This window comes from Perognathus longimembris, unplaced genomic scaffold (assembly GCF_023159225.1).
Source record: "Perognathus longimembris pacificus isolate PPM17 unplaced genomic scaffold, ASM2315922v1 HiC_scaffold_4531, whole genome shotgun sequence".
NCBI classification, from domain to species: domain Eukaryota; kingdom Metazoa; phylum Chordata; class Mammalia; order Rodentia; family Heteromyidae; genus Perognathus; species Perognathus longimembris.
The window spans coordinates 1-12,500 of record NW_025959859.1 but is presented as its reverse complement, the minus strand read 5'-3'; the positions used below and the strand labels follow the sequence as shown (position 1 = coordinate 12,500).

Genomic DNA, 12,500 nt, shown 5'->3' with positions numbered 1-12,500 from the left:
GCAGCGACACGCCGGGGAGGCGCGCCCCGGGTTCGTGGAAACGGAGGTCAGAGGCTCGCTCGAGCGACCGGAGACAGGGGCGACACGGGCAAAAGCCAACACGGCGGGCGGAAGTGGCGCGGGAACCCGAGGGCGTGTTCCCCGAGGAGGCAACCGGGAGAGGAACGGGGCGACGGCTGCGGGTCCGCGGCCGGCAGCCCCCCGCCGGGGACCGCGGCGCGGGAATCTCACCGCCGGCACCCCCCGTGGTGCGCTGGCGGTCCCGCGGGCGGAACCCTCCCGTCGGGAGCCAAACCGAGCCGGGACAGCCATCGGCCGCCAGCCACGTCCTTTCCCCGGGGCGCACAAGCCAAGCCGCACGTCCCCCACCAACCACGCGCCCGCCCCGACCGTCACACGGGGGCCGGCCACCAGGGCCCCAAAACGGGGAGGATCGGGAGGCGACGTGGAGTTGGGGGAAAACCCCAGAGGCCCAAGGGCCTCTTCAAGAGGGGGCAAAAGACCCAAGGCAGGTCAACCCGCCGGGCGAATGAGGCAAGAGAGGGGAGGGAGCAGGGCCAGACACCACAACGGGTGGTGAATGAAAGGAAAGCAGCAGCCGCCGCCGAGGCAGCGGTGAGGGTGGGGGGCGACCCCCTCCGGGCACGACCGGGCCACCAGGTAAACACGAACGCGGGATCTCACCGCTCCCAACTCCGGAGCGGTCCCACCTCACGCCTGGGACGCCAAGCCGGTAAAAGAGCCAACGGAGGAACAAAACACACCTCTCACCCACACCGCAGCAGCGGCAGGGCAGGCAAGGGCGCCCCCCCCCAACGGGAGGGGGGCCGAGAAAAGCCCGCTCACGTGCCCGCCAAAAGCCACATCCAGCCCAGGGTCTGAGCAGCCAAGGGGCCAGCACATCGCATACCCTTTTCACGCGCCGGGACTTTTCCATATGTCACCTCGTCTCTCGGGCCGCCCCGGCAGAGGCCACAACACACCGAGTTCCCCGGCTCCCGGTGGGGCGGAAAACCACCCGGCGGGGCAACCAACCGCGGCCCGGCGGGCCCCAGGACACCGCGGAACCCGCGCACACGCGACGCCAACGGCCCCGGAAGGCCAACGGATGCACACGGAGGTGGCGCGGAGGCCCGTAAGCTCAAGGAGGGGGAACGACAGACACCCTCGCATCGACAGGCAACTCGGGCCCGACCCGCGCACGGCAGGAGGGTGGGGGAAGCCGGGTACACCCCCAACGCGGCACACCACACCGCCCAAGGACGCCGGGCCCGGGAGAGGCCCCGCGGGATCCTCCCCCTGTCGGAGAGGGGAGGCGCGGGCACACACCTTTAACGACACCGGCGGCCGTTAATGCTCGAGAGGGAAGAGCGAGACAGGGGTGGCGGCCGAGCCGCGGGGGCCCATCGGGAGCAGCCCCCACCAACCCCGCAGCACACCGCCCCCTGTCAAAGAAGCTCCAGGAGGATCGCTAGAGAACTCTCTCACCCTGAGGGCGGGCCGCACCCTGCCCGACGGGACCCGCCGGCGCCACCACCAAAGGCGCCTGTCCACAATGAGGCGGGAGGGGGGGGTCTGCGGCACCGGCAACGCGGCAGAAGCGACCCACGGGCGCGAGAGGCAAGGATGCCCCCCATCGGGACCGCCTCGACCCCCTGGAATGTCATCGGCTCGGCGATGACCTCCCTCGCTCAAGCCCCACAGAAACAAGGACAGCCGGGACACGCCACGGGCGGCGGCACGGCCGGCACAGGGAAGCCAGCCGGGGAAGGGAAACGACACCACCACTCAGCCTCGGGCACCTCGCAGACCGGCCGGGAGCGCTCCAGGAGCACCGCAAGAGGACAGGACGGTGCGCGTGGCTTCTCGAGCCACCGCACGGGCGTGCACACGGGGCACAGGCCCTCCCTCTCCGCGGAGAGAGCCGACCCCGCGGCAGGACAAGCCGCAGGAGGAGGGGAACGGGATCAGAGTGCCACCCTCCACGAGCGAGCAAGTCCCCGACCTCGCAGCAAGGGCAGGGAGAGCGCAAGTCGGGCCCGGAGGCCGCACCCCTGCCTCCCGCACACCACCGCCTGGCGGGGCGGAAAGACGAGGGGCCCACGGGCAGAACGAGAAGAGCGGTCCCATTCGCCATGAACGTCCGTCCCTCGTCTGTCGCAGCTTAGGCCCGGGCCCGAAGGATATCGCAAGGCCACCACATCGATCAACATGTTCGCGGGAGGAAGTGAAAAAGCAGCCAGCCACCCGCAGCGCAGCACTCGGGAGTGCGGCGTGCCCAAGGAGCGCACACGCCCTCTGTCTCGGAGAGGGCCGAGGCTGGCTTAAGCATCATAACCAGGTACCACACAAAAAAGGGCACGGCGGCAACAAGAAGCAGAGGAAAAAAAAAAAAAAAAAAAAAAACGAGCGAGCGGAGCAAGCAGGGCCCCAACCCGCCCCCCCAAAAGCAGCTACACCAAACGCCAAGGAGGCCCAAAGGCACTCGGGGAAGTGGCCAGGACACTCCCCAGGCTCTGCCATCACAAAAAAAAAAAAAAAAAAATCGCCCAGCGGCACGCGCCCCGAGCGGGACCGAGGCGCGCACGGCTCATCAAAGCAAGGGTGCCCCCCACTCGGGAAGGGGGGCGGGAAAGGCCAAAAAAAGCGCCAGGCAAGGGAGGGAAAAGAAAGCAAAAACTACCGACGGGATGAGGGTCGGAGGACCAAGCAGGTACTTGCCACCAGGCGTGGCCGACTTCCTCAGGTAGAGGAAATGCCCCACCGGGCCCCCCCCAACCAAAAAGCTCCTGGGGCTCCTTTTCTCTTGCTTTCTCTGTCCCAAACTCTGCTGAGGGGACAAAGCCCCAGGCAGCGGGATAGGGATGCCACTATCCGACCCGGAGCCCCCCCCACACATTCGGGAAGAGGGGAGGGCGGGACCCCGAGGACCGGGCAAGAATCAAAAAGCAGAAGAGGCGAGAAAAGCTGTCGGAGGGGGCAAACGCCGGCCCCCCGGCCCGGCGAAGGTCGCGGGAAGACCACCCCCGTTGGCAGGTGGCAGGCACCGCAACAACCAGCCACACAGCACCACGAGCCACCACAAGGACAGGACCTGCTCAGGGCGGCGGGAGCCCGTGGGGACACGGCGGCAAGGAGGCGCAAGTAAGTGCCGGTAAAAGCCCCAGCACACAGCATCCGAGAGAGCACCCCAAAGTGCCCGCTGACAGCCACAGAGAGAGCGTGTCAGCACACTCCTGCAGGTACAATGACCCCACGTCGAGACACGAAAAGCAGGTCATCTGGCAAGGGGGGGGGTAACTCAATGACGACGCAGACCCCTCGGAACCAAATCCCGGCACATCTGGCCCCAACACCTCCCCATCAGAGAGACACACGGAACTCGCGGGGACAACTGGTCGACCACACAAGGAGACAGACGTGAAGAGCGGGAGCGAGAGCGGGGTAGGGGGCACACACCTGCCCCACTACTTCGGGCACGCAGACGCACTCGCCCCGGTCACGCACGGCTTTATGGCACTGTCGGTAGGGGGCGTCGTCACCGGCAGACGCACGGGGCCGGGGCCGGGGCCGGGGCCGGGGCCGGGACGCCAGCACCCACACGGTACTCGGGGCAGGCTCGACTCCGATTCCCGAGGTCGCCAAGAGGGAAGGAAGGAAGAAAGGAAGGGTTGAGAGGGGCCGAGGCCGAAGAGGGGACCAGCCCGGCGCTGCCGCCTCCCGAGGCTGGCTCGCCTCCCTAAGTGAACAGGAGGGCGAGGCGTCGGGGACTAGACTTAAGGAGGCAGACGTGAACAGCGGGAGCAGGAGCCGGGTAGGGGGCACACACCTGCCCCACTACTTCGGGCACGCAGGCGCACACGCCCCGGACACACACGGGTGGGCAGGGGTCGTCCTCACCGGCAGACGCACGGGCCCGGGGCCGGGGACCCGGCTGCCCGCACCCACACGGTACTCGGAAGGTGGCGGGAGTCGGGGGCAGGCAGGCTCGGCTCCCTGACTCCCGAGGTCGTCCTCTCCGTGTCCGTTTTCCTTTAGGCAGGGGCCCCGCTCGCGCTCGGGAGGCTCGCCTCGGACGCTCCCGAGGCTTCTCGCGCGGAGAACGCAGGCCTCCGGCCGCCGGGGATGCCGGAGACCATGCGTGGCCGACAGCCGAAGCCCTCGCGCGCCCGGCAGGCGAGAGGCACTTCACTCGGAGGGGGCTCCGACGGCCACCCTGCGCGGGGGTCCGCGGCCGGGGCCGCCCGATCCGCGCCTGCCTATCGGCTTGGCTTCCCCCACGGGAGAGGGGGGAGGAAGGGAGGGTGAGAGGGGCCGAGGCCCAAGAGACCAGCAGTCCGACGCTGCCGGATCCCCAGGCTGGTTCGCCTCCCTAGGTGAAGAAGTGGAGAGCAAGGCGTCGGGGCCCAGAGGGGACTACTGGTCGACCAAACAGAGCTACCACCCAAGCGGCACCCTCGGCCAGGGAGAGCGGTGACGCGCACCCCAACCCCATACCCTCCTGCAGGTGCAATCTCCGACCGAACAGCGGCCCGGGCGACGCAGCGCCGCCGCGGTCAAAGTCGTACTCGGCACCCGGCAGAGGCGGCCCCTCCTGCCGACACTCTACACCAGACGCCCGCCCTCGCTCGCTCACTCACTCGCTCGGCTGCGGAGGACGAGGGGACTGTCATATACAAGCGGACGCCAGAGGGAGCACGACAACCGCCTTCCCTGCACCGAATCCGGCGAGTTGGCTCTTGCCGGCCGGCTCTGAGGCTCCGCACTCCCCCCATCCCCACGGCCCACGGTCGGGACCCGCAGCCAGACCCCCTCTGCAACACCCAGAACGGCACAAGCACCACCGGAGACCTAGACTTAGATCGAGCAGCCGCCGCCACCACCACTGAAAGTGAAACTGGGACGGGATTCACCCGAACGAAGCGGCCCAAGCCCGAGAACACGGACGAGAAACGGGAAAGATCCGGGAGGCGGGGCGGGGGGGGGGGGGGTTCCACGGATGGTGAGGTCACAAGCCAGGAGCCCTCCGATAACACCTTAAGCCCAGTCGGGCAGCAGGAGGGTGCCTGCCTGCCTGCCTGCCTGCCTGCCTGCCTGCCTGCCTGCCTGCAAACTCAGTCAATATCCAATATCGAAGGGGAGGAACGGGGAAGGGAGAGAGGGAGGGAGGGAGGGAGGGAGGGAGGGAGGGAGGGAGGGAGGGAGGGAGGGAGGGAGGGAGGGAGGGAGGGAGGGAGGGAGGGAGGGAGGGAGGGAGCAGAATAGCGGAACAGACCGAGAGCGAGCACGTCTCCCAGAGAGAACGGAGGCCTTCGTCGATGAGTTGATGAAGGAGCCAACGAACATCGTCCCCAAACTTCGCAGGGTCCTTTCAGGAAAACCATAAACCCGCACAGACAGGGAAAGGGGAGGGTAGAGCAGAGCGGGGAGGTGAGCGCGGGAGAGCGGGACGACAGGAAGACAGACAGAAAGACAGAACGGCAGAAAGAAGGAAAGAGAGAAAGAAAAAAGAAAGAGGGGGTCAGGCAGGGAGGGAAGGAGTGAGGGAGAACACAGAGAGGCTTCTTCTGACAAACACAGAGTAGGTGCGCGGGTCACGCACTCACAGCACAAGTCTGAAAACCCACGGAGAAAGTTGAAAACAAGATGGGGAGAACGTGTGTACTCGCCCATCACTAAATCAAAGGAAAGGGCTGGGAACGTGGCTTAGTGGTACAGTGCTTGCCTAGCATGCACGAAACCCTGGGTTCGATTCCTCAGCACTACATAAAAAGCCAGAAGCGGCACTGTGTGGTTCAAGAGGTAGAGTGCCAGCCTTGAGCAAAAAATGAGCCAGGGAGGGACATTGTTCAGGCCCTGAGTCCCAAGTCCCACTACTGGCAAAAGGGAAGGGGAGGGAGAGAGAGAGAGAGAGAGAGAGAGAGAGAGAGAGAGAGAGAGAGAGAGAGAGAGAGAGAGAGAGAGAGAGAGAGAGAGAGAGAGAGAGAGAAAGGAAAGGAAAGGAAAGGAAAGGAAAGGAAAGGAAAGGAAAGGAAAGGAAAGGAAAGGAAAGGAAAGGAAAGGAAAAGGAAAGGAAAAGGAAAAGGAAAAGGAAAAGGAAAGGAACAAAAATCAAAGTTAAACCAAACCAAACCAGAGCAGCTGCTGGGGAACGGGGAGGGGTGGAACTACACTATGCCCTGCCCAACCTCTCCTCCATGTGCTCCGACTTCGGTCCGGACAGCTAGGCTTTTCTAATCGGCTCCTCTGTAGCAGGATTCGGGGCAAGGGGCAATGAATCGAAATCATACAGGCATATGTTTCAGGATGGAGGCACGGCTCAAATGAAAGCGCTGCCAGCCCGCCCTGCCAGCCAAGTAAGAAGACCCTGACAGGTTCGATTCCCGGCAGCACTGGTGGTACGGTGGAGTCGGTCCACAAAGCCTCCGGGGACGCGCGGTGCGCGGCGGCGGCGGCGGCTGGAGTTTCCGCAGCAGTTGTGCACACACGAGTAAGCGGCGGGGTCGGTGGGCAGTATGACACTTGTCAACTGCATTGCCACTCACGTGCCGTGCCTTTGGAGGGGGGCAGCGGGGAGTGAGTGGAAATCCAGGAGAAACGCACACACCACACAAACCCGCCCAAGCAGAGTGGAGGGGGAGGGAGGGGTTCCTATGTCGCTGGGGTGAAGGATGGATTGCTAGATAGCACAGTCCCGGTGGCCTTTATTTGGGGTCCACAAAGGGACGTATGCAGAAACGCAGGGTTGCAGGGGCGGGGGGGGGGGGTCCGCATCGCAGGAGGGGTATAGTGTCAGAGCCTGGGGCATGCCAAACACCCCAGTCCATCAAAAACAGGTAGAGCGCCTGTGCGCCTGTGAGTCTGTGCGCCTATCCACAAGGGAAGTTCACTCGTTCAGTTAGAAGTTCACTCGTTCAGTTAGCAAAAGAACAAAAATTAGGCCATTTGCAGGGAAATGGACGGACGGATGGATGGATGTGTGTGTGTGTGTGTGTGTGTGTGTGTGTGTGTGTGTGTGTGTGTGTGTGAGTGAGAGAGAGAGAGAGAGAGAGAGAGAGAGACAGAGACAGACAGACAGACAGACAGACAGACAGACAGACAGAACCTAGACCAAGCAAGGGAAGCCCAAACTCAGAAATACAGACAGCAGACAAACAGACGAGGGCGCGTGTACATTTTCTCTCATACGAGCATGCTAGATCAAAACTCTAACCTATACAAGACTCTAGACAATCACAGTCTGTCAGAAGGTGTAACTCCTGTGAACATTCACGATACTGCACATAGGACGTGTTATCCAAAGGAATGACAGGGACGTCGGACCCTGGGTTTTCTGTTGGCATTTCTGGCAGCGGCGGGGCGGCGTTTCGTCGAGCTTTGAGTCTGTCTTTTCCTTTTTAACTGGGACAAGGGTAGGGGCGCAGAAATTGAGCCAAGTAGGGTGAACAAATGCATCCGTGGTACATGGCAAGCACCATATGGAAAGTTACCTGTGCAGTTTGTGAGCAGGGATGGGAGGCGGGAGCCGGGGGAGCAAGCAAAAGAAGGGGTAGAAGGGGTAGGAGAAAAGAAAGGAGGGGAATACGGGAGGGAGGGAGGGAGGGAGAACACTAAGGAAATGTACTGATTACTGCACTTATGAGATGTTAAGCCCTCTTTGCAATACCTTGAGATCATAGAACTACGGAACCAGTTTAAGGGGGGGGGGGGGGAACCCTCCTTGTAAATATAAAGGCGCCATTTAGCCATCGGACACCTCACCCAGACAGACCCCTTTCCTTGAAAGTGTGATAGGAAACCGTCTGTCCCTCCGTCCCTCCGCCCCACGCCCGTGCCTCCCTGCCTTCATCCCTCTCTCTCCCTCTCCGAGTAGATAGGATCAGATTACAGGCACGGGACACTGGACCCCCGACTCCAAGAAAGTTTCCCTGTTCGCTGATGTTGTTTCCCTTTAAACAAAACAGCAGAAGAGAGCCGGTGCTGCCACGTCACTACTCTCGCGAGAGTCTCCCGTCACCATTCTTGGCCATCAGCCCGCCGTTCCGCACATTGTCCGTTAGGTGGCGCCCCAGGAAAAGGAACAACGGCCGACCCAAGAACAATCAAGAGAAAACAGGCATCGGAAGGGCCCCGGGGTGCGAGTGGGGAGAAAGGCGCCGATTGATTTTTCACTCACTCACTCACTTCACAGCATGGGGGAGGAGGGGGACCCGAAACCAACCAAACGAACAAGCAAAAATATCAAAACCACTTTCCCAGCTGGACACGTGAACGAGCTGACCGTCAGTCTTCCCTCCTCGGGGCCCACAGTCAGTTCCTCCGTGGAGGTGTCTCTTCACCACCCGAAGAATCCTACCCGATGGAGGAGGCCTGCTGCGGGGGATGGCACAGGCACGCACGCACGCAGGACCTCACCGCAGCTCAGTGCCTAGATGCCTCTGACCCCCATGATCACGAGAGGTCTTTTCCCTTTCTCCTTTGTTGCTGTGGTCATGTTTGTCTGTCCTGTTTGGTTTAGTTTAGTTTTGTTTTGTTCCTTTATCCGTGTCTGGGAGGGGCACAGAAGTGGAGGGACTAAGGGTGAACAAATGCTAAGGAGGTACTCTCTACGCAGTGTATTGGAAATGCATTACACAACTTGTGGGTGAAGACAGGAGGGAAAGGCCTGTGAGAGAGCCAGGGAAGGAGTGACACTGTCCCAAAAGAAATGTACTGGGTGGTTCTGGGGAATCTACTCTCCTTGTAACTGCAACCCACTCTTTTGTGCCTTCTGGGACTTGGACTCAGGTCCTGGGCACTGTCCCCGAGCTTCCCTGTGCTAGCATTCTATAGCATTTGAGCCACAGTGACACTTCTGGCCTTTTATTATTATTTTTTCTCTGTGTGTGTGGTACTGAGGAATGGAACCCGGGGGCTTCATGCATGCTAAGAAGGCCCTCTACTACTGCTGAGGCACATTCCCGCCCCCTGTAAGATTCTGTCACTATTATCAGCCTTTTTTTTTTTTTTAATTAAATTTTATCTACAAGCTGTCATGCAAAGGGGGTGCAGTAACATAGTAAGGCAGTGACTACATTTCATTTCTCGTGATATCTCACACCCTCATTTTTCTTTCCCTTCCCTAGACCAGGTAGGCATATAGACAATATGTAGCGTACCAAAATCATACACAGTAAACAAGTAGGAAATTCACGTAGAATCAGTCTTGTTTTTTCTTTCTAAACACGACACGGAGGAGAAATTATTCCTAAGGAATAGGTTTCCCTTAAAAGTATATACTCCCTTAAAAGTATACCCGAGCCCGTGCCAAGTTATCTGTGTATTTCTAAACTAGAGTTATCTGAGGGGCAGCGAAGGACCGTAAGCCACTTCTGCCGTGGCAGCATTAAAGCAAGAAAGCGACGCAAAGTACCTTCTCATTAACACACGTTCATTTATAAATCTGCACACAGAGGACATTAAACTTTACTAATGCACCGAACTGCGATTAACCTACGAAGGAGGCAAAATAGGAAAATCGGGGATAGAAAGTTTGGTTCATCTTCACCCAGTAGACCTTCTAAAGCTAAAGTGACATGAGTAACCCACAAATGTTTGTTGTGAAAATGCATACATACATACATACATACATACATACATACATACATACATACATACAGGAGTAGATGGAATAAAATATGATGTCCTTCTTTTAAAAAAAAAAAAAATGCCCAAAAGCCAGGAGTGGAGCTGTAGCTCAGCTGGTAGAAGAACCCTAGTCTCCAGGGGAAAAAAAGCTCAGGGAGACCACCTAGGCCCCAGAGGCATCTTAGGGCCCCATACCAAGAGTGACTGGAGATTCTTTGATTCCTGCGCCACGTTTCTAACAAACACAGATGTTTCTCCTGTCATTCCTTTGGAGGGAAGGGTAGAGGGAGAGGCAGGGGCAGGGGCAGGGGCAGGGGCAGAGGCAGAGGCACAGGCAGGCCCTGGCCTGACCTGGGCAAGAAGACAAGACAAGGCCCTTGACCTCCTTCCCCCCTTCCCCTTCTCTCTCCTCACTCCAGAGAAATCAGCCACAGGACATCACACACTCACAGTGATGGAGGGGCCTAGGGCAGAGTCCGGGCATGCCAGCCACCCCCATTCTGTGCCCGGAGCGACACTCCACCGGCAGGGGGCGGGTGGTAGCAGCAGTCTGACAAGTTTCAGCTAGGAGGAAGTCAGTCGTTTGCTGCCGCAGGGGGTGGCGGGGGAGAGAGGTGAGGGAGGTGAGCCCGGCAGAAAGGAAAATACCAGAAAAGGCTGACTTTAGGACCAAAGAGGCCAATTTCATAAACACAGAGGGAAGGGTGAGCCATTTCCCTGTGGCGTGCACGTGTCTGTGTGTGTGTGTGTGTGTGTGTGTGTGTGTGTGTGTGTGTGTGTGTGTTACAAAGTTAGAAGTGCTGAGGGCTGTGCCGCCCCGCCCCCACCCGGCCAGAGAGCTCTGCTCTGTGTAAACTCGGGGTGGGGGTGGGCCGAAGGCTAGCCGAGCAATCCGCTCCTCCTGGAACTCTAGGCCACTTTCCTTTGTCTTGTAAATGTTCCCATGGCAACGGCTTAACAGCCCTGCTGATAAAAGGGAAAAGGGAAAAGGGAAAAGGGAAAGGGGCTGGGGGGGGGGGTGGGGACGAAGGAAGAAGAGAAGAAGAAGAGAGAGAGAGAGGAGAGAGGAGGAGGAGGAGGAGGAGGAGGAGGAGGAGGAGGAGGAGGAGGAGGAGGAGGAGGAGGAGGAGGAGGAGGAGGAGGAGGGAGGGAGGGAAGGAAGGAAGGAAGGAAGGAAGGAAGGAAGGAAGGAAGGAAGGAAGGAAGGAAGGAAGGAAGGAAGAAAAAACGCCTGGCAGGCCGCAGTTGAGGCCCTGAATTCAATGGCCACTAACTAAATAAAACGGTTTTAAGAAAATATTAACGAAGAGTCCTAGGCATGGGGTGAGCAGGCCTAGGCCCCACCTATGAGATGTGTGTGGTGGGGAGGGGGTGCTGTGTTCCATTCCCAGAAAGAACCACCAGGAATTCAGAGACAAGACACCTTCCTAGTGAATGAATGAATGGGTGAGTGACTCCAGTGAAGGCACAGACACATCCACCTATTTTGTTTGCCTTTCAGTCCTGCTACCTGTTAGCATAATCACCCTCGTTTTAGGCAGACAGCCTGCCTTCCTCTTGGGTGACCCACAAACCAGGCCCGCCCGGTGACAGTCACCGGTTCCCACCCAACCTGTTGTTGCACGGCAAGCATGTTCTGCCCCGGTCCCTCGGCTATTTCTAGTGCCCAGATACAAAAAGTAGCGTCCCACCTAAGTGCCAAGACCTACAATGTTTTCACAGTCGCCCATTCCCACCTGCAACACACATACCCCCAACCCTAAAAGCATCAGCGACCTATTTCTGTCACAGTCAGGATGCCAATTCCCCGTCCCAGAGCTGTATTTCTAATGTTTAGGTAGTAGCTACAGAAGGTATAGTCCGAGCCTATGTGTCAGAGAGAGGATGCCGCCCCCCCCCCCAAAAAAAAAAAAAAAAAGCTGGCTATAAATCATCTGAAGAATGTCCTGTCCCACATGTCTGGTATGTCCAGTGCCCAGCTGTAACAACATAAGACTTGCCTTTCCCAGCCCCTTCTGCCTTCAGCCTCCCTGATACTGTATCACTAGCCCCCTGACTGAAACATTTTAAAATGTTTCTTTCTTCCACAAGACTGTGTGTCCATATGGTTTCTGGGCTGGTGCTTATACTACCAACAACTGTTTAAACACACACACACACACACACACACACACACACACACACACACAATGTCAAAGCCCACCCATAGGTACAACCATGAATGGAAAACACCCACAGGGTTATCTTTTAAATCCTGTTAGAAGCTCAAGCTACATAGTTACTTTGTTTCTTTTTTCACTTGCTCCCTTGCTCTCTCGCTCCCTAGCTCGCTCCGTCCCCGCCCGCCGGCTTGCTTCCCCTCCCTTCCCCCCCCCCCCACCCGTGCAATGGTACGACGGTGAGCGCGCGCCATCTAGTGTCCGCTTTCTGTAACCACAGTGCTTGTGAACACCAGTTTCCTCCCATGAACAATGGCCTCTAAGGGAAGACCACAAATTTGCACAGGCACAGCATGAGGAAAGAGATTAATGCCACAGAGAGTCTTCGGACAGAATATGTGCGTAACACATTCAGAACAGTCCTCTGAAAAACCATGGTTAAAAAAAATTGTAAGAGTAAGTCTTCTCAGAGATCACTAAGTCACAGTGTGAAGGCTGAGTTTATCACCCATCATTAAACCACAGGATCTTCCTGAGCAGTCAAGCAGGAAGGCCTTGAACTCAATTCTGGGCACTGGTAGTGGGCACAGTCCACAAAGAATGCAGGGTTCATCAGCAGCCGCTAAGGTTTCCACAGCAATTTTGCCTTCAAGTGAATTATACGTTATTGTCTTGTCACAACACCTTAAGAACACAGAACTGTGAAACAAAGAT

At 58.5% G+C, this 12,500-nt stretch overlaps 1 long non-coding RNA gene across 1 annotated transcript; it reads left to right on the top strand.

The window, feature by feature from the left end:
• Nucleotides 1–1,971: 1,971 nt before the first annotated feature.
• On the top strand, nt 1,972–4,880 carry LOC125344844. Its single transcript, XR_007209650.1, has 3 exons — nt 1,972–2,213; nt 3,220–3,222; nt 4,868–4,880. It is a non-coding gene; the product is annotated as an uncharacterized LOC125344844 (long non-coding RNA).
• Nucleotides 4,881–12,500: the final 7,620 nt, after the last annotated feature.